This window comes from Callithrix jacchus, chromosome 11, assembly GCF_049354715.1.
Source record: "Callithrix jacchus isolate 240 chromosome 11, calJac240_pri, whole genome shotgun sequence".
Taxonomy (NCBI): Eukaryota; Metazoa; Chordata; class Mammalia; order Primates; family Cebidae; genus Callithrix; species Callithrix jacchus.
In genome coordinates this window covers 42,138,081-42,159,862 of record NC_133512.1, presented here as the reverse complement: position 1 = coordinate 42,159,862, position 21,782 = coordinate 42,138,081, and the positions used below count along the sequence as shown (strand labels likewise).

Genomic DNA, 21,782 nt, shown 5'->3' with positions numbered 1-21,782 from the left:
TAGAGGTAACTCAGTAGATAAAATACTTAATTCTATGTGAGGGCAACAGGAAGGCGTATCAGAGGAAATGGCTTGATCTCCATCTAACAGCAGAATAAAACTAGACAAGGGGATTATGTTTAAATCAAAAGGTGCCACGCAAAGTTACAGAGGTTTGAGTCATTTAGTAGACTTACATTGTTTTTCTTTCTTCTTTTGAGACAGAATCTTGCTCTGTCACCCAGACTGAAGTATAGTGGCACCATCTCAGCTCACTGCAACCTCTACCTCCAGAGTTCAAGTAATACTCCTGCCTTAGCCTTCCTAGCAGCTGGGATTATAGGGGCCCACCACCACACCCAGCTAAGTTTCTGTATTTCAGTTGAGATGGGGTTTCACCATGTTGTCCAGGCTGGTTTCAAAGTCCTGAGCTCAGGTGATCTGTTCACCTCAGCCTCCCAAAGTGCTGGGATTACAAGTGTGAGCCATCACATCCAGCTGAGACTTATTTTAGACAGAATATCCATGTAAGGATTGCAAGAAGGCAACAAATACTAGTATGACATCAAGCACCCCTTGCCAGAGCTATTTTATTATACTGAAGGTTACAAAATTCTAACTAGTGATTTGTAAAATCAGTGAACAAAATATGACCAGATATACAGAGAATCTTAATTTGATCAGAATAGTCCCAGTTTGTATCTTCTATTTTTATATACTTCATAAAATAACATATCTAGGTATTTTAAAAAGACTATTATGAACACTGGTTACATTCAAGTAAGTTGAGATGAGCTTGGTAAACCTTTCTTTTGTAGTTTGTGATTGAGATGTATGTACAATAAACAAAGTTCTGTTTAACACATGGTTAAATCTTTAAAATGACTAGCAATAACCTTAACTCTTACTCACTCCAGAGGGGCAAAAAATCAAACACATCCCTGGATTGCCTTAAAAGTACTCACAATTGCCATATTGAAAGGAGTGCATAGAAAAAGGCACTTCCTTCCTATCTCAGATAGTGGTGTGAAACATACTTGATGCTGTGTTCCCAGCTATAGTGCCACCAATTGCAAAACGAGTTCATAAACACTTAACAGGCTCCTCTCTTGTTACCTCCTATTAGGTGCCCATAAACTAATATTATTTGAAGGCGATTACTTGAAGGAGATTATTTGAAGGAAACCAATAGTGGTGATAAAATGAAATCATTTAACATGGTAAATTAATCCAAAGGCCAATAGAAAAGTGAGAAAAAGAACCAAGGACAGGTGGTACAAATACAAAGCAACTAGCAAGATGATTTTAGTCAAGAAAGTTAACGAATTACAGAGGGTATTGCACAAAATGTTTTGACATTTGTGATTCACCATGAGAGGATTTGATAGTTATAATGATATCAATGATCACATGAGAAACATATATGCAAACATACAGACACTAAAAACCATCTGCCTCCCCAAATTTGGCCCCCCAAATAGTGTCAAACAGGCTTCTGCCCAGGCAAAAGCCCTAAGGACACTTATCAGAGATTCCCCCAAAAAGCCAGGTCAAGCCCAGTCATTTTACAGAGAAGTGCAGTCAACACACCCCACATAGAAAACTTACCAAGTATAACCAGACCCTAGTTAAACATGAGCAGAAAACCCACATTTAACTGTCACTCAAGAAACGATTGTAACATGAAAGATCAAAATAGAAAAAAAAATAATAAAGCACTTGAGGAGACTGAAACTGTAGTTTTTAAAAAACTATGGATCTAGGAAAATAAAGAATCTGAAATAAGTGACAGGGTAATATTTTAAAAAGGTAGAAAATGAAAGAGCTGTATAACTCATCAGCAAAGTCAAATATCCAAATAAAAAGATTGAAATTTCAGGAAAAGAGGAAAACTAAGTAATTCAAGATATTCCAAAAAATAGAAAACACTGAATTTCCAGATTAAGAGAAATTAGAGAGTATGAGCTAATGGGTGAAAATATGCCAAACCCATTTACAAAAATTCTCTAACAAGCTATAATCCAAATAAGCTGGGACTTCAAAGAAACAATAAAATTTAGAAGAAGCAAATTATTCACAATTCTTAGGTTAATGATTTTAAACAAAGAATTCTACTCCCAGGAGAGCTATCAAATTTGAGGGCAGAATATGAACTTTTCCTTACATCCAAAGTCTCAAAGAAATTTTATTACCCATGCATTGTTTTCTTTCCTAAACATTTTTAAGACTTTAAGTATTAGGTTAACAGCAAAATGGAGCAAAAGGAAATGACTGCTATATACCTTTGAGCCCCCACATACACACGACCTCTCCTACTACTGAAACCTTGTGAACCACTGACACATCTTTATCATTCGAAGGCCAGAGTTTACATTACGATCCATGCATAGTATTATACATTCTGAGTTTTCAAAAATGTGCAGTGATATACATCCATCTCTGTAGTTATCATACAGAATAGTTTCATTACAATGAAATTTCTGTGTACCACCTATACATATTTCCTGCCCCCCAACCCCTTGCAACCACTCATCCTTTTAACGCCTCCAGTTTGTCCTTTCCAGAAATTCATAGCTGTAATACAATGACATACATCTATCACTGTAGTTATCATATAGTTTCACTACAGCGAAATTTCTGTGTACCACCTCCACATACCGCCTGCCCCCCAACCCTTTGCTACCACTCATTCTTTTAATGCCTCCATAGTTTGTCTTTTCCAGAAATTCATAGCTGTAATCATAGAATATTTGGTCTTTTTACATTGGATTCTTGCACACCAAAGCATACATTTAAATTCCTTCCATAAATTTGGTGACTTTATAGCTAATTTCCTTTAAGGAGTGAATAGTATTTCATCATCTCGATGTACCACAGTTTATCCCCTACCTAAGCTATCTATGTTGGTTCCAGTTTGGCAATTATGACTACAGCTGCTATAAACATTCATGTGCACTTTTTTTGTTTTGTTTTCTGTTTTTTTTTTGTTTTTTTTGAGACATAGTCTCACTCTGTAGCCTAGGCTGCAGTATAGTGGCACAATCTCAGCTTACTGCAAACTCTACCTCCCGTGTCCCAGTTCAAGCAATTCTCCTGCTTCAGCCTCACGAGTAGCTGGGATTACAGGCACGGGCCACCATGCCCAGCTAATTTTTGTATTTTTATTAGAGATGGGGTTTGACCATGTTGACCAGGCTGGTCTTTAACTGCTGACCTCGTGATCCACCTACTTCGGCCTTCCAAAGTGATGGGATTACAAGTGTGAGCCACTGTGCCCAGCCCATGTGCAGGTTTTTAATGTGGACATAACCTATTTGGGTCTTATGATAACAGTATGTTTTGTAAGATGCTGCCAAACTGTCTTATAAAATGACTGTCACTTTGCATTTGCATTTTATGTTTTATATTTTGGTCTGATCCATTTTGAGTTAATGGTTGTAACAGGTTGAAAGTGTATGCCTAGATTCATTTTTGTTATGTGGTTGTCTAGTTGTTCCAGCATTTGGTTGAAAAGACAGCAAATCTTTGCTACATTGTATTGCATTTGCTTTTCTGCCAGAGACCAATTGATTATATTTATGTGTTTCTATTTCTGGAGTATTTCATTCAATTGATCCATTTATCTATTCTTTAAGCCAGTACCACACAGCCACAATTCCTGTAGCTTTACAGTAACTAACAGTCAAGTAGTTGTCAGTCCTCTAACTTTATTCTTTGCTTTCAATATTGTGTTAGCTATTCTAGGTCATGTGCCTCTTCAAATCAACTTTAGAATAAGTTTGTCAATAGTACAAAATAAGTTGCTGAGGTTTTTATAGGGGTTGCATCAGATCTGTAGATCATGTTGAGGAGAATTTACATCTTGACAACTTTGAGTCTTCCTATCCACAAACAGAGGACAGCTCTCCATTTATATAGTTCTTTGAAGTCTCTCAGAGTTTTACAGTTTTCCTCATAAAAGTTTTGTACATTTTGTTTGATTTATGCCCAAGTATCATTTTGGGGGTTGCTAAACAGTAATATATTTATATTTTCAAATTACACGTTTATGATGGTACAAAGGAAAGCAATGGACTTTTGTTTATTGGCTTAGTATCCTGCAGCTTTTCCATTGCTGTCCACTAATTCCATAACTTCTGTCAATGCTTTCGGATTTCCCACAGAGACAATCCTATCATCTCTGAAAAATGTTTTCTTCCTCCCCAGTTACAATACTTCGTTCATTTCCTTATTAGCTAGAAATTCCAGGACAATGTTGAAAAAGAACATTGAGAAGGCACATCCTTGTCTTGTTCTTGATCTTACCAGGAAAGCCCTTGATTTTTTTCACCATTAGTAATGTTAGCTGCAGGTGTTTTGTGGATTTTTTTTTTTAATCAAGAAAGATCTGTTTCTTGTTTTCCCAAATGTATCATAAATGAGCGTATTTTGTCAAATGCTTTTTCAGTATCCATTAATATGATCATGTGATTTTCTCTTTCAGTCTGTTGATGTGATGAAATACATCTGATTTTTCAATGTTGAACCAATATTGTACATATGAGTTGTGGGGTTTTGTTTTTGTACATTGTTGGAATCAGCTTGATAGTATTTTAGTAAGTACCATGACATCTCTATGGTCATGAGAGAGATTGATCATAGTTTCCTCATAAAGTCTTTTTTGTATGGTATATTGAATCAGGGTAATTCTGGCATTACAGAGTTAGTTAAGGAATTCTGGAAAATTCAGGGTAATTCTGGCATTACAGAATGAGTTAAGTTCAGGAATAACTGTAGAGCGTTGGTATAATTACCAATCTTCCTTGAAATTTGGTCGAAGTTACCAGTGAACCCACGTAAGTCTAGTACTTTATGTATTAGGTTAATGATTGACTCAAGTATTTAACAGATGTTGGTCTAGTAAGATTTCCTAGTTCTTCCTCTATGAGTTTAGACTATTATGTCCTTCAATGAACTGGCCCATTTCATCTAGGTTGTTAAGTTTTTAAGGTTGTTTAGCATAGAGTTGTTCATTATACTCCTTTATTAGCCTTTTAAAGTCCATGGGATCTGTAACAATGTTTGTGTTTTCATTTCTGATACTGATTTGTGTGTTCTTTCTTAGCTTGGCCCATCTATTTTATCTTGTCAAAGAACCAGATTTTGGTATGGTAGATTTTTCTCTACTGACATCCTATTATCAGTTTCATCTATTTCTGCTCCAATTTGTATTTGCTTTTTTTCTCATTAATCTGCTCTTCTTTTTCTAGTTTCCTAAAATGGAAGCTTACATGACTGATTTTAAGTCTTTCTTTTTTAACATATGCATGCAATGCTAGTTTTTCCTTTAAGCACTGTCCTTGCTGCATTCTAAAATTTGTTAAGTTCCATTTTATTTAGTTAAAAATATAGTTTTGAGATTTCTCTCTTACACATGTTATTTAAGAGTATGTTGTTTAGTCTTCAAGTATTTTTGGATTTTCCAGGTACCTTTATTGATTTCTAATTTAATTTCATTGAAGTCTGAGAACAGTCCTTGTGTAATTTGTCCTTTTAACTCTGTTAAGGTATGTTTTATGGACCAGAAAGTTGTCTATCTTGTTGGATGTTCCATATAAGCATGAGAATAATGTGCAATTTTCTGTTTGTGAATGAAATAGATGTAAATTTTACCCAGCTGATTTTTACTGTCATTGAAGTCAAGTATGTCTTTAACCAAGTTTCTGCCTGTGGATCTGCCCATTTCTGATAGAGGGGTGTTGAAGTCTCCAAGTTTAATAATGGATCTACCTATCTCTTCTTGCAGTTCTATTAGTTTTCACCTCACACATAAGCATGTTCTGTTGTTAGATGTGTACACACTAAGCATTGTTTTATATTCTTGGAAGACTGACCTTTCTATCATTATGTAATGCCCCTTTAGTAAATGTCCTAGATTTTGCAGTATACTTTTTACAACTAATCTGTGACCACTTTCCAATAATGCTGTGCCACTTCATGAATAGAGTGTCTTATAAAATAATCCTAATTATTCATTCCCATTCCTTATGTCATTGTTATTTGTTTCATATATAGAAGCACACAATCAGATACATAGTTGCTATTACCATTTTGAACAAACTTACCTGTTATATTAAGAAAAGCAGGCTGGGCGCGGTGGCTCAAGCCTGTAATCCCAGCACTTTGGGAGGCCAAGGCGGGTGGATCATGAGGTCAAGAGATCGAGACTATCTTGGTCAACATGGTGAAACCCCATCTCTACTAAAAATACAAAAAATTAGCTGGGCATGGTGGAACGTGCCTGTAATCCCAGCTACTTGGGAGGCTAAGGCAGGAGAATTGCCTGAACCCAGGAGGCAGAGGTTGCGGTGAACCGAGATTGCGCCATTGCACTCCAGCCTGGGTAACAGGAGTGAAACTCCATCTCAAAAAAAAAAAGAAAAGAAAAGTAAGTTTATTTTACCTTCACTGCCTCCTCAACTGAAGTTTTCCCTTTCTTTATGTAGATCCGTGTTTCTGACCTATATAAATTTCTGAAAAAGATTTTAGACATTTTTTAAAAGACAGGTCTACTGGCAAAAATTTCCATTTTTGTTTGTCTGTGAAAGTCCATTCCTTTTACTTTTGAAAAATAATTTTGCAGGGAACAGAATTATAGAGTGGTAGGTTTTCTCATGCAAACATTTTTAAAGTATTTTATTTTCTTCTTGCCTGCATGGTTTCTGAAGAAAGGTCAGATGTTAAGAAAAATATACTGAAAAGATAAACACCTTATCTTTTTCTTTTGTGTAGTTTGAGTATAACATGCCTAGGTATAGTTTATTTGAAATTTTTACAGTTTGGTATTCCTGAAGCTCTCTGGATCTTTGGTTTGGTATCTAACAATGATTTTGAGAGATTTCCAGTCACTGTTACTTCAACTATTGCTTCCATTCCTTTGTTCTACTGGTATGCCCATTACATGTGGGTTATGTGTTTTACAGTTGCCCCATGATTCTTGCATATTCTGTTTTTCCATTTTTTTTTCTTGCTTTTCAGTTTTGCAAATTTCTATGAAGATATATACTCAAGCTCAGATAGTCTTTCCTCATTCATGTCGAATCTGCTGATAAGGCATCAAAGGCATTCTTCATTTTTGTGATAGTGTTTCTGATCTCCAGCATTTCTTTTTGGTTCGATTTCCATATCTTTGCTTACACTGCCTACATCTGTTCTTGTTGCTATCTACTTTAACCATGAGAGTCTTTGTCATATTGATTTTAGTTGTTTTAAACTCCCAGTTGGGTAGTTCCAATGTTGCCATATCTGTAACTGGTTCTATGCTCGCTATTTCTTGTGCTTCATAACTTTTCCTTGAGAGCTGGATATGATTACTGGGTAAAAGAAACTAAGGTAAATCCTCCTCCCCAGAGGATGACCACAGTAGAATAGAGTTGAGTGGGTAAGGCTGGGGTTGGGTATGGACAATAGTTTAGGCGCTGATAAAACAATTTCTTTTGAGGGTGGGCCTCCTCTTTAAGAACAGAAAGCTCTAGCATTTTTCAAAATGGTTGTTTCCCTTGCCCCACAGGAAGCACAGTAAGAATTTTCTCCAGTAATCATTTTAAGAATTTGGTCAAGCTGCTGGAAATAAAACTCCTAAGACTGTAAGGGCTCCCCTTTGACTGGGTCCTCCTGAAGCTAACTCACACTTGTTTATACTGAGTCCCTAGCAATTCTTCAATTACAATTTAGGTTTTCCTACCCTGTCACTATTTCCCAAGGAGACTTCTGCTCTGGTAAACTGTGATTCTCTGTAGTCTCTCTCTCTCCAATTTTGAGGACAGCAGTTTGCCCTGTAACCTCACCCCTCTGAAAGATAGGAAAAGGTGATTTTTCCATCATTCAATATTTTACTTGTTTGGATGGAGTAACAACTCCTAATCTCCCTACATGCCAGACAGGAAACCAGAAATCCTCCACACACTCTCCTTCAGGAAACTATAGTAAGAGATGGTACTCTATAAAACCGCGAGGGAAAAAATGAGAAAATGACATGGGATACAGATATGCTATACAGAAGAGGAGCAAAAGGAATTGCCAGGACAGTGGTGAAGAAAAACCTTAAGAGGATTACTGTGCATAATGAGAAACCAAGTAACAAAGGTTAAGAATGAACCCCTCTCTGTAACATCTCAGAAAAAAATGGTTTTTTTTCTGGGAGAGATTAAAAGACAGGGTTGGCATAAAGACTTTACTTTTGTACCCTTTGCCATGTATACACTATTATTTTATTTCTTCTTGCCCCAAAAAGTTACACTGTCTGTTATGTAACATTAAGTTATATAATGTCCTATGTAGTAAAACATGTTATATTCCTGAAAAACATACTTACAAGTAAGAGTTATGGTTTTGTTTCTGAGCATATACATATATTTAATATTTTCAACAAATCAGTCTCATGTTCTGGTTATGTTTAACTTACAAACCATTTAAACAACTGGCAAAATGTGACATTTCATGCCTGTATTCCCAGCACTTTGGGAGGCGTGGGTGGGACGATCACTTGAGGGTAGGAGTTCAGGACCAGCCTGGGAAACAAAGCAACTCTCTACAAAAAAAAAACAGTTAATATATTAGCCCTGTGTTGGGGTACATGCCTGTAGTCCAAGCTACTCAAAAGGCTGAGCCAGGAAAATCGCTTAAGCGCAGGAGCTTGGGGCTACAGTGAACTCCAATTATACCTCTGCATTCCAACCTGGGCAACAAAGTCAGACACCATCTCTAATAGAAAAATATTAAGTTATTTAAAATCTAAACACCCCATTATAAAAGTAATACCTATGTATTATTGCTTTATTATAAAATTTTATATCTGGCTACCATGATGATCAACATAGGTTATTCATTTTCTCACATGCCAGGCAGCTTATTCATTTTTTCTAATAGTAATTTAATATAAGATACAAACTATACATTACAACTCATAAAATATCCTTAAATATGATTTGCTTAATAGAAGACTACATGTATTCTCGTGAATATGAGGCACCATCACCAATAAGAGCATGGACAGTGAAATCAGATAGACTTGAGTTCCAACCATGGTGTTGCCATGTTACAAAATTGTCAGACTATGGACAAGCTACTCAGCCTGTCTCAGCTTCTTCCACATTGGGGAATAGAAGATAAAAGTTACAAAAAAACCAAACATGATGGCACATCTGATATAGCTGGTGTAGTGTGTAGCTTATGACAAATTCTTAATAAAATCTAAATAATTACTGGTTATAAATGTCAATTGTTAATGCTAAAAATTGAGGTTTAAAAGTAGGCAGATGCTCATCAATAACATCTGATGGTTGTGCAGCTGGGTTATCTTTTCTCTGCAGGCAGATTGAGGGTTGCTCTGACAATATACACCATCTTCTCCTGCTTTTTCTTATATCTAGTGTCCTTTTAGAAAAAGGGCAGATTCATTCATGTTGTTGCAAATAGTGGGATTTCCTTATTTTGTGGCTAAGGAACATTCCAGTGGGTACATGTGTGATCTCATCCTATTCATCAATGGATACAGGTTTTTTCCCCGTATCTTGACTACTGTGAACAATGTGTCAATGATGTTTCAATGAATATGGGAGTATAGATATCTATGAGGTGCTTATTTCATTTCTTTGGGACATACCCAGAAGTGAAATTGCTAGATTATATGGTAATTCTATTTTCAATTCTTTGAGGAAACTCCACATTTTTTGCTTTAATGGTTATACCAATTTATATCCCCAGCAACAGAGTATCAAAGTTCTCTTTTGTCCACACCCTCACCAACACTTATTTCTCTGGTCTTTTTACTAATCATTCTAAAACTATGAGATGGCCCTTATCTTCACTTGAACAACTAGTTTCGGTGATTAACCTGAAAACTTGGCTTTACTTCTTTCATGGCTCCTCTGAAATTGTTACTGTCAACATAGTCTCTAACTGGAAGCTCCATTCATTATCTATCTTACCTTCTCTTAATCTAGCCCTTTTATTTCACTGAGGCATCCAACCCCATGAAACCTCCAACTGCTCTTGGTTAGAAAACCTGTTTTCTTAGACTACTCTTTTCAACAAGATGAGTATGGTTAATGGCATGAATAATTTTACTACTGGCACCCCAACTTCCTTGTACATCCATTAGATCTTCTTTATGAACCCTAACCACAAAATCACATTACATGCTTTATCATCTTAACTTTTAGTTTATGTTTTTATCAGTCACACATATACATGGTTAAAAGACCCAAATGTTGCTACAAGATCAGTTATGAAAAAAGTTTACCCACTCCCTTCACACCACTTTTGTCAGGATTTTCCCATATTGGGCATTCACTGTTGGGGTCACCACCTGCACGGATCTGTCCTGTAGACCCTAACTCAGTGACAGATGAATAAAGTACACTGACACACAAGTATTATGCTTTGCCAGTTTGGCTGAGGGTCCATGCAGCTTACAGACACCCTGGAGAGTGCTGTAAACAGTTGCAACTGCCAGCCCTTACTAGCCAGTTAGACTTGCATTTATTTAGTAAACTTTAATTGACAAAGGTTTGGGTCAACACCACTAGAATGGAAGATTAAAGCATAGGTTCTAATGCCCAAAGTGAACACTATTAGAGGATAATATCCCTTGTCAACCTCCCCATGAGAGGGCCATCCGGCTCAAAGGTTAGTTTCAAAGACCACAGGAGTAAACAAGTTAGTTAAGTAAACTCCCCCACATGCTCTAGCTATTTGTTTTACTTATTAACCAAATGTAAGGGGGATCTAGGCTGCCTACAGTGGAAACTTCTTCTGAAACTGTGAAAAAACCCTCAGGCCTTCCAAAAGGGTTTGAGGCTATATTCTTATAACTTTTCCCTTAATATTTTTGCCACCATCCTGAGTGAATTCCCACACAGTTTATCCTCCCTATAGGCAATCACTTTTCACTTAACTATTCTAATATTTCTTTTCCATATGTAACAGTCAATATTTGCTGAGTAACAAATATGGGCAAAAAACCTCAGTGGCATGTAGCAATCAACTTTTACTTCTTACTCATACAGTTGTGACATGGCTGAGGTAAATCTGCTCCAAGCTGCAGGGCTGTGGCAGCTGTGCTCTGTGTGTTTACTCTGCAGCTCAGACTAGAGGGGCTGTAACTAACCAGAGTATGCCTTCCTTTTTGTTTGTTTGTTCTGTTTTTTGAAACACAGTCTAACTCTGTCACCTAGGCTGAACTGCAGTGGCACAATCTTGGCTCATTGCAATCTCTGTCACCCAGGTTCAAGAGATTCTCCTGCCTCAACCTCTCAAGTAGCTGCGATTACAGGCACCTGCTACCACACCCTGCTAATTTTTCTATTTTTAGCAGAGATGGGGTTTCACCATCTTGGTCAGGCTGATCTTGAACTCCTGACCTTGTGATCCGCCCGCCTCAGCCTCCCAAAGTGCTGGGATTATAGGCATAAGCCACCATGCCCAGCTCAGTATGTCATCTTAAGGCAATAAAAGTAGCACAAGAGGACAAGCACACTTTTTGCCCTCGACCTATATCAATTACATCTGGTAAAAATCTCATTTCCAAAGCAAATCAGGTAACCAAATCAAGGAGAAGGGAACAAACTCAATTCACAAGAAGGCCATTGCAAGGGCACAAAGTAGAATACTGTTGCTGAGGACTGAAGAATTGAGACTAATAATTTACCTTTCATTCTGTATCTCTAAATTACATTCTAGTGATGCTGCTTCTCAACTTTTCTGTCTTGGTTATCATCTCCAAAAGAATTTTGTCCTTCTTCCAAACTTCACTTCAATATACACTAACACTTCCCCTTCCTTATCCTTTCAATATCATAATTTTTGGTAAATCAGTATTGAGTGTTTAAATTAGTAGCTATGTCAACACTACTCATAGCTGAGTCACATATTATTAGAATTTGTTTCTTGTACTGTTCTTTGTTTCCCTGGAATTAGAGCTTATCTTTTGTTTTATGTGGTTTTCTGTATGCTTATGACTCATTCAACACCAGACACTTAGCTATTCGTTTAAATCTACTCTCAACATGTTCAGACACAAGGCAATGCACCAAGTTTATATTCCTGGAAAGGTCACCCTTGAAATCCTCTGATCTTTTCCAACAGACTTGTTGTCTTCTCTGCCAGTCACTCAGCCCCCATCCTGAGAACTCCCTGTATCATCGTCTTGGAAAGAGTCTTCATCTCTATCCCACCACAGATCCCCTAGCTTCTCTATGCCATACAATCTGCTTCCATGATTGACTAATTTTAGAACTCTCATTTTGAAGGGTTGAAATAAATCCTCCAATAGCTTTTTGTAGAGTGATTGAGTTAAGGTGTTTATGGGTACAGCTCTGAGGTTAGTATTTTTAGGTCTTTCTTCCTACACTGGATAGATTGCCCCCTAAAAATTCTTCCAATCTCCAGCCTAGAAACAAAAGCCAAGCCACCAAGACACCAGCTGCTGAGTGGAAGCAGCAGCCATGGGCTTTCCTATTCAGCAGTCAGTAAGCATATAGTTATTAGTCACTGCTTTTGGCAACACACTCAGGCCTTCCACTGCATCCTATGTTCTCCCAGTACATGCAGAGCACTTCACCACCACCTGCCTCTGCTAGGGTGGTCATACATTAGGAAAGGAAATTTAGAGATCAGACTGCTTAAACAGCTTTTGGCTAACCCTCTGTATTTTGTACCCCCCGCTGCACTCTGTTCCAGAAGAACCTGATGCTGCCAGGTCCTAGACATTGAGAATTCTAGAACAGACAGTTTTAAATCTAAATTCTTAGCTTGCCCCAAACATTTGCTTGTAATTTGGCCTTCTCCAAGCTGAATCTGTTAGTGCTAATTCACTTGTTTTCCAGCTATTCTTCATTTTTCATTGTTACCTCTCCTATTCTTTTGAGGGTTTGTCATTTTTAAGCCCTTTCTTGTAGCTTTAATGAGGTTTGAGTCGTCAGCAAAATTAGGTAACTGCTCAGTTGGCTATCTCTACCCAGAAACAGTAGAGAAACAAGAGAATGTGCATTCTAATTAGATAAATATTCCAAATTGTTTTTTATGAAGGTGGTTCCAATTTATATTTCCATAAACAATGTATGAGAATGTGGCAGGGTTATTAACATGAGGTAAATGAGTATGACTCAGAGGGACTCGTAAACTTCTGAAAAAAAATATTTCATACATAATGTGATTCTTTTTCTGAGAAGGGATTCTACAACTTTCAGAGGTTTTGTAACAAAAAAAAAAATAAGGTGGAACCACTGTTTTAAGGTAACCACATAATGGTCCATGGCTACAGATAATCTGATTACATATCCTTCCAGCCTTAACATCATTCACAGTATTTTTTCTGCTAGGCAGCCCAGGAAGTTTGCCCAACAAAGAACAATATATACATTAGAATAAAACTAAATCAAAGGCATGCATGCACAGGTTTCTCACTCTGCAGTTACAGCCCCATGCTCATGATGTTTCAAGTAGAAACAAAATAGACCCTCTTACAATTAGGTAAACAATGAACACCTGCATTCAATTTATCATCTAAAACTCAAACTTGAAGCATTTTGCATATATTTACATTGTCTGAATTATGCAATGTATTTTGGAATTTCATGAGAGACAGTTATCCAAGCAGCTTTGTTCTATCAGTTGCTTTTATGAGTCGAGAAACAATTTCAGACTAAGTCCATATGAGGCTAATAGAGCTACAACCATTACTCTTCCAAAAACAGTATGAATGGTATGGCTAAAAATAAGATTTCTTCTTTGGGTAATATTATTTAAATGGGCATACATAGAAAATTATATTCACAAGAAGTTTTCAAATGCCTATCAGTGGGGAAAAAATAAACTTATCAGTTTATTCAAATTTTTCTAGCCCCACCTAACCAAAAATCCTTGATAAATTTAGAGGCAACACCATCCATGTATTATCAGTTAAACACTGCCCATTTTTTAAAAACAGTTTAATGTGAAGGTCAACAGAATTGTCTAAAAGTGCAGTTTTAGAGTTACTGATGAAATTGTTTCCTGTATTACTTCTTTCATATCAATTATTTGACTTTCATATCAAACTATTAAAAACTAAGAATCTCCCTAAAATGTTTTCCTCTATTGCAACATCTTTGATAAACTCATCAAAAGTTAGACAAAAGGAGAAATGTAAATACTTCCCTAACACACAAATCATTAACCTCATGTGACAACACTGAGTAAATAAATCACATGTTATATATCTAACCCCAATGTAAACCACTGAAGGAAAAAAAAAATCAAAACTATCACCATTCAATGCCAAAGGAAAGGTGGTTTATACTCATGCAAGGAGAACCATTACAACACTGTTGGCCATAATCTCACTAAAAGGTTATGAGAATCTGAAGTAAGTCCAAGAAATACAGGTAACAGAAGGCCCAAATTCAGAAACTGTCTTATTAGCAACAGGACTGGTGACATTATTATTCAAGTTGGATGATGTAGCAGAAAGAATAGCTCTACTGGTTAGAGGAACCAATCGGATTTAAGTTACCTGTAGGACAACCACTAAAAGCATTCATAGACAGTTAAAAATACATGCCCAGTATGTACTAGAGAAACATGAAAAAGAGTAACTGGAAAACTGAGCAAGATAGCCTTCAGAATCAAGGCTGAAAGCATGAACTGGTATCTTTAAAGTGAATATGTTAAGGTACCACACAAATGAGAAGGCCTAAGAAACTGGCCAGTTTGTAAACAAATTTAAAGAAATTTGAGCCCAGATTTTAACAGCCTAGAAAACAGAACTCTAATCTCCCATATTCCCCCAAAAAGATTCTCAAAATAAAATCCTGAGGATATAGATGAAATCCAGGATCCTGGAGGCCAATTCTAGGAAGGAGAGACTAGAACTTAACTAAGGAATAATCACTATTCTCAGAGTAAGGAAACCTGCCAACACGGGTCAAGCAGGATTTCAAAATTTCTGTGGACCAGTGATTGGCATTTGTCTTCTATTCTATCCCATTTGAGAGGGAGTATTTTATGTGATTATTTCATGTAAGTTCCACAACTGTAACTTACTGTGAACAGTGTATCAGTCCGTTCTCATGCCTCTATAAAGAAATACCTGAGACTTGGTAATTTATAAAGAAAAGAAGTTTAATTGACTCACAGTTCCACATTGCTGAGAGGCCTCAGGAAACTTAGAATTATGGCAGAAAGCACCTCTTCACAGAGCAGCAGGAGAGAGAATGAGAGCAACAAGGGCAAATGCCAGATACTTATAAAACCATCATACCTCACGAGACTCACTCACTATCACGGGAACAGCATGGGGGAAGAGCCCCCATGACCTGATTACTTCCACCTGGTACAGGCCATGAAACATGGAGAAAGATTATGGAGATTACAATTCAAGATGAGATTTTTGGGTGGTGACATAGCCAAAATCATATGAAACAGAAATCTTCATTTTTTTTCTTGAGTCAGTCTCCCCCTATCACCCAGGCTGGAATGCAGTGGTATGACCTTGGCTTACTGCAACCTCCACCTCCCATGTTCATGTGATTCTCCTGCCTCAGCCTCCTCAGTAGCTGGGATTACAGGTGCCTGCCACCATGCCCAGCTAATTTTTTTATATTTTTAGTAGTGACAGGGATTCACTATGTTGGCCAGGCTGGTCTCAAGCTCCCAACCACCTGATTTGCCCACCTTGACCTTCCAAAGTGCTGGGATTACAGGTGTGAAAACTTCCTTTTTAACTCACAAGTCTCCAGATAAAGAGAGGCTAACCATGATGTGTGACTAGATGAGAATTTAAGGGGTTCTGGGATACTATTCAGCATATTTAATGTCAAGGGGTATGACCTAACTCTACACACTTGCCCATATCTATACCCTTTTTTCCATGTAACTTTACATTTTTCCCTGCTAAGGGGTAAAATATATTTTTCCACCCCTTGATTTTAAGTTTGGTCATATGATTGGCCTTAGTCAATAAAATGAGGCAGAAGTTATGGTATACCAGTTGCAAATCTAGGCTCTACGAGGCCTTGTATGTTTCTACTCTTGTACCTCTGGCATCTCCATGAGAAGAACGTGGTTGGATAATCTGATTGTAAAAGAAGGATGAAAAGAAACTAAAGCAGAGCTATCCTACCAAGTTCCATTTATTGCCAAGTCCACTTCGAATCAGCAGAACTCCAGCTAACCCACAGAGGCATGAGCATAATTTGTCAGTAAGTTACTATCTTTTTATGTATTTTATTACATACAATTTGTGTAATGAGCAAATTGATATAATTGCTTATTTGAGATTAGGCAAAAAACAAGAAAGTATAACAATCCATAGTACATAAATATAATCGACAAAAGTTAAAGGCTACAGATATATGCAACAGAAATGAATCTCGAACATTGTACAAAAAAAAAGCACATCACACAAATATATTACCAGTGTTATTCTATTCATAAATATATTCAAAACTAAGCAACTTTCAAAACACCTATGTATGTGATAAAACTATAGAGGAAAGCAATGAAATTAACAGAAAATTAAGGATAGCAAGTAAGAAGGAAGGGAATGCAATAAGTAACAAGGATGCAAATAGGAGGGAGCAGAGAGGACATCATGCTCTGGCAATGTTCTATCTTGTGAGCTGAATCATGTCCACAAAATGAAACAACTCTTGTCTTTAAATCAGTTGACCAAATGGATAGGATACATACTCAAGAATATGTTATCACACACATATGCACAAAAGCCTTCTTGAGGCAAAATGGACTAAGGCCTTCAAGTCCCTCCCCTTCACTGGCAGAGAGCTAAGATGTGCTCCCCTAGTCAAGATGAACTCTGTATCACAGACATATGCAGACTGGTGAGCCACTAGTTAACAGTAACAGGTCAGGATCGTCTGATGACACTAGGAAACAAACCTCACCATCAAGGAGTTGAGATCTTTTCATCTGATTTCAGCAACTACAAAAAATTGGTAAACACACAGCCTAATGGATGAATTTCCTATTTCTCTGAACATTCTGTTGATTCCAACATGAGTCTGCAGAGAATGCCATTGGCAAACACCAACTCCCCTGGCCCACCAAACGTGACTTTGGACACTAGCATTTGATGTAGTTAGACCTCAGCAACAAGTCACTGAATTCAAATAATTACCTTGGCCCTTGCCACCTTGAAGGCATGTCTAGTAGATATGGAGGCAAAGAAATTGTGTATTACTATAAACGAGGCCTAGAGATTACATTCTTTAAATCATTAACATCATTATCTGCTCATGACATAACAGCGTAACTATAAAAAGCACTGATAAAAATGAGATGAAATCAGGATTATCTCAGTAATTACGGTATCTTAGACACAGAGTTTACAATCATTGACTAAACTTATGCATTTTTGCTCCCATACTTGGAACATCAAATGAGATCATGTACTTGAAATATTTTACAGTTGAGTATACTACAGATATTGAATACTCGCTCTATCCTCATCCTTTAAAGGAAATGCCTAGACCACAATTCCTGCTAAGGATGCTGCAGCCTTATTTCTTGTCATGGTCTAGTAATACTTTTCATAAAGATTAGAATGTTTTAATATATGAAAACATGCTTTAAGTAAAGAAATCTCAAAAAAAAAAAAAAAAGTTCAGCATCAGCACTAAGGCTGAAACAAAAGACTGCTATCTACCTCCAGCGGCAAGTCCTCTGAAAGAGCTGCATTCCCTCCCTGGGTAATAAATATTTCCTCAGGGTTGACATTTATTCCCTGGTATTTAATGTAAGCAAAAGCATATTCTCTCCCAAAGGATTACCATGATATTAAACAGACATCTCACAGGCACAGGCCTACATCAAGTACAAAAATGGAAAAAAATAAAACCTAGTTTGCTGATTAGCTTTCACTGTGATGATACCAAGGCTAGGAAACATATGCAGATATTAAAGGAGGAAATCACTCTTAAGGTAGATGTCATGGAATAAGATAGATCAGATGATCAAAGCCAATCAAAGAATTCTGTTCCTGGCCGGGTGTGGTGGCTCACGCCTGTAATCTAAGCACTTTGGAGGCCAAGGCGAGTGGATCACCTGAGGTCAGGAGTTCAAGACCAGCCTGACCAACACGGTGAAACCCCGTCTTTAATATATATATACATACATATATATGCACACACACATATGCATACATACGTATATAAATATTAAAAATTAAAAAAAGAATTATGCTCCTCTAGAAAATCCTCCTATGAGCATAAGATTTAATAACCATCAAGTTCATTGTGAGCTAAAATTATCTTAATTTGTAAGCACTGGGACCATAACAAAAACTGAAGTAATCTTCCTGAAAAAAAGTGATGAAGTCTATGTTAAATAACTTTTTAAAATTCTGTGTATATTACGTTCTGAAGTTAAAGAGGTTTAGTACATACCTACTAGTTCTTGCCAAATTCTACAGCATTTGTTAGGTAGTTGCGTGATTCTCTTTTTCACCAACAAGTATAATTCTTGTGATCTACACAAATTGCTTTGGGAGCAATTTGGCCAAGAGCCTAAATACTAATAAATCACAAAAGTGCTGCTTTACATTATTTCACTAGCCAGTACTGCCTTTCTGGCTGTCCTGATGCAATGTGTGTCTTAACATTTCCATGTTAAAACAATGAAAATTAGTGCCTGGAGTAAGACATTCTAGCTCATTTTTGCCACAATTTAATGTTTTGTCCTATTTTTCCCCAGGAAAGTAAAAATATTTCACATGATATTTTCCATCACCTACCTCAAACAAACAGCAGTTCTTTCGCTTTCTCTTCTCAGGAATGGAGACATCTTCAACTCCAGGTAAAACTGATTATCTCCAAGTACATCTCAAGCTTAAATAATAGCTAAGTAATGTGGCTGGCCCTCACCCTTGGTTCAAGATGCATCTTGGGCCGACAGGTAAAGAGTAACTCCAAGACCACAACTGTCATGTAGATCTACATGCTCTTCCCAGGGTAAAATACTCCTTTATTAATATATTCAGTTTATTTAAAATGTTCAAATTAAACTGTGGCTTTTAAAAAAATATTTTACTGCATTTTAGGTTTTGGGGTACATGTGAAGAACATGCAAGATTGTTGCATAGGTACATACCTGGCAGTATGATTTGCTACCTTCCTCCCCATCACCTATATCTGACATTTCTCCCCATGTTATCCCTCCCCAACTCCCCACCCCCAGCTGTCCCTCCCCTAGATCCCCTCCACAGACCCCAGTGTGTGATGCACCCCTCCCTGTATCCATGTGTTCTCACTATTCAACACCCACCTATGCTAAACTGTGAGAACATGCTAAACTGTGGCTTTTATCCTAAAATTGATGCTTATTAAGAAAACCTATTAATATAGGCACTGAATGGGCAAAGAGCTCCTTGGTTAAGTAATAAAGTGGAAACATGCAACACATAATCCTTCTGCTTGCTTTGCACGTAAGTGTAAATGCACATCTGATCCAGGTGTGTACCCAAGACCAACTTGCTACAAAAAGCTAGATCATATTCATCACCACCAATTGTTCTTGCCCAAGACTAAGACAAATCCTCCATAAATTTCTTTTCTCATGTCTCTATAAAATCCAGATCAAATTTCCTGTTTTTGTTTCTCCTTTCATATCAAATGCTTTAAAAATGTACATATTAAAAGCACCTAGTATTTCACTTTATACTAGGTGACATTAACAAACCATGTGTCCATTTATTACAAAATCTTCAGGGAGATAACATCTTCTGATTTGTCCAGGATACTTAAGTCTTTTTATTTTTATGGTTTCTCCTCCTGTAGTTTGTTTTGTTTTATTTAGACTTCTGAAAAGGTCGAGAATCCTGCCTTTATGCCCAAATGATTTATATACCTGGAGGTTTCATTATGCAAAAATGCTAATAACTAAGTACACAATTTAAATACTTAACTACATTCCAAAGTCTACCAGTCTTCCTTTCAATTTTCTACATATGAAAAACAGTACAAAAGTAGTAAAATTAAATTAAATCATAATATTGTTAAAAATAAATTAACAAGTTGTTGCTTTCTTTGGAAGAATCACAGATAAATAGCTCTCTACTTCCAGTTTTTGTAACGGAATATTTACTACTGCATTTTCGCAGAGAATATATGGCACTTTGGGGTTATTTTTTAACATGATTGCCTGGCAACTGTCAAATAACAGCACACAGTTTGGGCCATAGGAGGAAACGTGGACCCTTTGTAAACTGCTTTCTTGATAGTACACAATACCTGGACTTAGAAAAGTAACACACAACTCCACAATGGCAAAATTCATGAAACTAGAAATCTTAGCAGAAACCTTATTAGTCACAAATGTCCTTAAGGTACAACTTTAAAACCAAATAAAACCTGGGGATTTTTCCACAGGCAATTTTAGTTACTGATTATATCCAACAGGCAAGTCAGGCTTGTTCAAGAACCTGCGCTAAAGTTAATTTGGTGGTGGCGATAGGAGCTACTAAGATAATGAGTTTATTCCTTTACAAATGACTTTATTCCTAGCATTTCTAACTGTGCCTGACAAATGGAAGTTACAAATAAAAGGTCACCCCCTTGAAGAAACAGCACATTCAAGTTACATTCCAAAAATATCAAAACAGATTTTTATTACAGTTTCATATAAAGCCTAGGGCTACAAGCCACAAAATATATTCCCCTCAGATTATCTGGTAATATATTATCTGCAGGAATTTTTCACCTGAAACTGGCTTTCAAAATACTATCAGGCCTTTGATTATCAAAATAGTATGCACACTCGAGAAACATTTGACTAAAAAACACAATTAAGAGACACATTTATGTCAGTCTGAAGGTTTTAAACCACTTATGTAAAAAATAGACTCCTTAGAAGTATTATATAAGATCCTGCCTAATCTTTGCCTCTCTCATCAATAAACTGCAGTTATAATACAAACATCAACAATCCTCCACACACGTACACAAAAAGCTGAGGATTCCATGGTCCGGTAGGCCTTAAATTATATATAAGAAATCTTTAATTAATAACAAAGGGCCCAAATAAAATGTAGTTATCATTTGGCTGCAATCACAGAAGACAGAAAAAGGAAAAGTAGAGAGGAACCACGATGTTGGTCACAAATAAAAAGTATACTACCTGAAGCCCTGTGAGATTTTCAAATGCCATTAGGCCAGATAATATACTTGCTTCTTTCTAACATTTTCAATAACCTTTCCTGAATTTACCTCAAAAGTTAAACCTAAGTAACTGAGGATCAAGAGCTGAAAATCATAGCATATCATTTCCTTCTAGCTTGCTTTCTTCTGAAATTAACAACTCTGAAGGTGATGATGAAATGTATTCATTCATTACACAGCACACAAGCTAACAACTGCCATGTGTTAGATAGAGACTCTAATTGCAAAACAATTAGAACCAAATCATTGTGTTCTTAAAGTTCTAAGACACATATAGAATTTACATTTTGTAAGCTTATGAACACTTCATTATCCAAACAGTATGTATGACACAGCTTAGCAGAAATTAGCAAATCCCATTCTCTAGAAGAATATTTAAAACAAGATTGTCAATACATATGGTTTTTGTTTCTACACATAAGGAGATTGGAAGTCACACAACGTCATCCTAAAAATCTGTACTACTGAAATATCCACCACTCCCTCTTATATCCGTAAGAGAAATTAGGTCATAGGTCAGACTGCTGCCCCCGGAATCATAGGGAAAAACAGGCAGATTCAGAAATCACAACATATGGAAGCAGAAAACACTGGAGGAACAAGTGCCTGGGT

At 36.8% G+C, this 21,782-nt stretch overlaps 1 protein-coding gene across 13 annotated transcripts in view; it reads right to left on the bottom strand.

Moving 5' to 3' along the window:
- CRPPA (CDP-L-ribitol pyrophosphorylase A) overlaps positions 1–21,782 on the bottom strand; it is a 337,573-nt gene that overhangs the window by 227,987 nt on the left and 87,804 nt on the right. The window lies entirely within an intron of this gene.